Below are 4,207 nucleotides of genomic sequence, written 5' to 3'. Positions count from 1 at the left end.
TTATTTTCTGGTATTCATTCAACAGATATTCATGGAGTCTTCCTATGATTCAGGAATGTTCTCGATGCTAAGGATACAGCAGTGGGGGAGTCAGAAAATATCAAGCAAATTACTGTATAGACTGGAATTCAGGTAGTGATAGGTGTGTGGAGGAAAATGAGAAGGCCAAGCAGTAAAGGGACAGAGTGTGCTGTTGCAGGGAGGCTGGTCAGGGCAGCCTCTGAGGAAGAGGCACTGGAGCAGGCCCTGCATGAAGTGAGAAGCCAGCCATGGGATGGGCAGGGGCCATTTCAGTGAGGGGATAGCGAGGGCTCAATCTGCGAAGGCCTGGCCTTAAGAGAGGGAGCCACAGGCGGGGCATGTTGGGCATGGTATGGAGTTTGGGTTTTATCCTAAGTGCGATGGGAAGATGTTGGCAAGTGTTGAGCAGAGAAGAAGCACACTAATGATTATGTTTTCAAGGGTCCTCACTGGCCGCTGAATGGAGAACAGAGGTAGGCGAGTAGGAGTGAAAGCAGGAGGTGGGTAGGAGACTAGTCCAGGGGTCCAGGTGACAGACGGCGATGGGCTGGATCAGGAGGTAGTGACGGGGCTGGGGGGGTGGGGGTGAGAAGTGGTTAGATTCAGGATAGGCTTTGAATGCAGACCCGATCGGGGTGAGAGGATGAAAAGACTCACAGAGGACTCTAAGTTTTTGACTCTAGAAATGCATGGAAGGATGGAGTTACCACATACTTAGATGAGGCAGACTGTGGAAGGAACAGTTGTCTTTTTGTGGGAAAGTTCAGTGTTGAATGTGTTGAGTTCACGATGTCTACTAGATATCTAAGAGGAGAGGTTGAGTAGGCAGATACACAAAACTGCAGTTCAGGGGAGCAGAGGGCTGGAGAGACTTATTTAAAGCCAAGGAATGGATAAAAAGATGTAGATAAGAGAAGACATTTCAGGACAAAACACTGCTGAGAGGTAAGAAGAGGCGGAGGGCAACAGATGAGGGACTGGAGTAGCAGGGAGGCAGGTGGGGGCTGGAAAGTGTGGCGTCCCAAGGCTGGGTGAGGAGAAGGTTTCAAGAGAGAGGGAGTGACTTAGCTGCATCAAATGCTGTTTGATGTCAAGTTAGATGCAGCCTGAGAACTGACCATTGAGCTTAGCCATGTGGGGGTGGTTGGTGACAGTGACAACAGTGGTTTCGGTGATGTGGTGGTGATGAAAAGACTGAATGGGGTGGTTCGGGGGTGGTTCAGGAGAAAGTGGGGAGGAGGAAGTCCGTCCAGTGTGTAGAGATAATTTATTCAAGGAGGAGTTTTGCTACAAACGAAAGCCGAAGGATAGAATGGTGTTTTTACTTACTACTAAATCATGAGCATTTCCTTGTGTCTTTAAGAATTACTTATATATCATAACTACAGGGGCCAAGAGAAGACATCCCTTTCAACCTACTACTAAATCATGAGCATTTCCTTGTGTCTTTAAGAATTACTTATATATCATAACTACAGGGGCCAAGAGAAGACATCCCTTTCAACCCCCTGAAGGTTCTCTGGAAAAGCACCTAATTAACACATGAACACAGATTAATATGAAGAAAAGGCCCAGCAAATTTGATTATATCATAGTTTTATGTGATATGTGAGACAAAGATATAGGGAAAACTGTCCATTTAAGCTTAGGTTCTATGAAACAGGCACAGTCATGTAGAAATGTGATTGGACAAGAAAGGTATGATTTAAGGTAATAGACTGAGTGGGGAAGCCCAGCAAGGCCTGTTTGTTCAGATTCTTCTTGGCCTCTGTGCGTAGCATTTATTCCTCCAGCATATGGGGCAGGACACTTACTGGAAAGCGGGTCTTATGACCACAATCAGATGAGGTAGGTCCGAGAATTTCTTTATGGACAGCTCCAAGACAGAATGGCAGGGGGGCAGATTAGAGCATATCTATGACCTGCCTTGGGGAAGAGGGATTCTAGAATCTGTGGCTTGCCTCTGGGGAGAATGAGGCTGACAGACATGGGGGCAGGAAAAGGTCAGAGGAAAACTTTGCTTTTGCGGCTGCTTCTGAGGCTTTCATTCTGGAGTACTGCTTTCTGGGCCCAACATAGCTTTCTTGACTATTCCCCCATTAGTGAAGAGTTAGGGTATTTCCAACTTTTTCTGTCATAAATATCACTGTGTTGAACATCTTTGAACAGAAATAACTTTGGTTTTTCTGATAATTTTGTCTCAAGGGAAACGTATAATCTCAAAGTTTCTTAGTATATTCTTTGTATGAAAACTGAAGGCTACTCTATATTGCAGATTCTCTCATGTTCATACAAGGGTACTTCAAGAAGTTCATGGAAAGATTCATGTTATCTTTCACTTCTATTTTTCCATGAACTTCTTGAAGTACCCTGAGACTTTGGGAAAAAGGTAAAAATTTTCAAGGCTGTCTATTGCACACATCAAAAGAAAGTGGTATTAAGAAGCAAAGTGTTTTATAGAGGCAATAGCTACTAATTGATTGTCACTGTAGTTTTAATACAATATGAGTGATCTCAGTGTGATTGACCTACACTTTCTTTGTTGTTGTAACACTAAAAAGTATAAAAGTAATGTGTGCTTAATTTCCCTACTCTGTATAATGTGAATGTTTGTTTATTTTTTATTTTTCTGAAGTTTATTTATTTATTAATATTATTTTTAAAAAATTCTATGATGTTGTGGAGCAGTTGGGGGAAAGGGGGAGAGGGGAAAGGGGAAGGAAATAGGGTGGGAGAAGGAGGAAGGAGGAGGAGTGGGGTTGAGGCCTGTGGCACCCCCCTCACTCCTGCAGGGGAGACCAGGGGGCTTCCAGTGGTGGCTTGGTCATTGCTGAGCTGGGTGCAGATGTCAGGGGGGTGTAGTCGAAACCCTCACCCCCCATCACTCCAGCTCAGGAGAGCTCAGGGTGCTTCCTGCGACTGCTCACTGGTCATCGCTAGGCTGGTTGTGTGTGTCAGGGGGTGGGGTGGCCAAGGCCCTTGGACCCCCACCCTCAGGACTGGTTGGGGGTGTCAAGAGGCATGGCTGAGGCCCCCCATCCTCCCCATTCCCTGGCTTGGTAGCCCAGGGGACTTCTGATCCTTCTAGGTTTTATAGGTGTTCTTTGGTGATATGAGACCTTTATGAGTTAATATCAAACTTTGTCTCTGGTCTATGGGTATTTTGTTTTTTCTTACAGTTCTGTGTTGGATTATTTGCTATTCCTACCACTTAAACTCTGCACTAGAACTAATTTGTTGTCCTTTAGTTCCTTCTAAAATGGAGGAACTTCCTGTGGGGACCAGCACTTGAGCCCTGTGGATGAGTTACATTGCTGCTTTGCTGCTGATTCCCTGGGGAAGGCTTTTTGTGCAGCTCAGGTTTTAATGGTTGACTTTATAGGTACTTCTGGCTCTCGTGAGATCTGGTGCACCTGGGTTGTGTAGAATCTGGTCTGGACCCAAGTCTTTTCATCAAACTGCACCGCCTGTGGTTCTATATATTCCTGACCAGTCTCCGCTGAGTGGTCCTATGCTGATTGGGGGGCAGATCAGCTGTCCTTGCTGCGCCCCAGTGTTCTCCCGATGGGCCTGTCTCTCCTGCTGCTCATGCTGCAAACACTTCCCATGGGACAGGCAGTACTCACTGGCCTCTGAGTGGCTCCTTTTTTTCATTTGTTGAGGCTCCTCCCTCCAATGTGGGTCCACAGGAACCCTATCAGCAGTCTTGCTTGCCTGGGGGTCACCAAAGCGCTACCTCCAAGCAACTCCATCCAAAGGGCACAGCTGTGGTTTTTGCCAGCTCCTGCTCCATGCACTCACCAGCTCCAGCCTTGAAGTGGCTGGGGCTTGAAATGGTGGGAGTGATCCTTTCTTTCTCTCATTGTGGTTTCTCCCATCTTCATGCACTCTGTAAGTCTCTCCTCCTCTTCCCCTGATCTCTAGTGGTCCCAGCTTGGCTGTAGTTGCTTTTTTATAGTTGTAAATTGGTTGATTTGGGGGAGAGAAAGACACTGGGGACCGTCTATTCCACCATCTTGACCAGAATTTAATGTGAATGTTTATTTTATTTATTTATTTTAAAAAAGATGACCGGTAAGGGGATCTTAACCCTTGACTTGGTGTTGCCAGCACAACCCCCACCCGGGGGGCAAACCGCCAACCCCAATAAAGGTTCGAAACCCTGGCTTTTGGGTTTATCGGCACC

Source organism: Galeopterus variegatus, unplaced genomic scaffold, assembly GCF_000696425.1.
Source record: "Galeopterus variegatus unplaced genomic scaffold, G_variegatus-3.0.2 Scaffold254, whole genome shotgun sequence".
Classification (NCBI taxonomy): Eukaryota; Metazoa; Chordata; class Mammalia; order Dermoptera; family Cynocephalidae; genus Galeopterus; species Galeopterus variegatus.
This window is presented reverse-complemented; position numbering follows the sequence as displayed.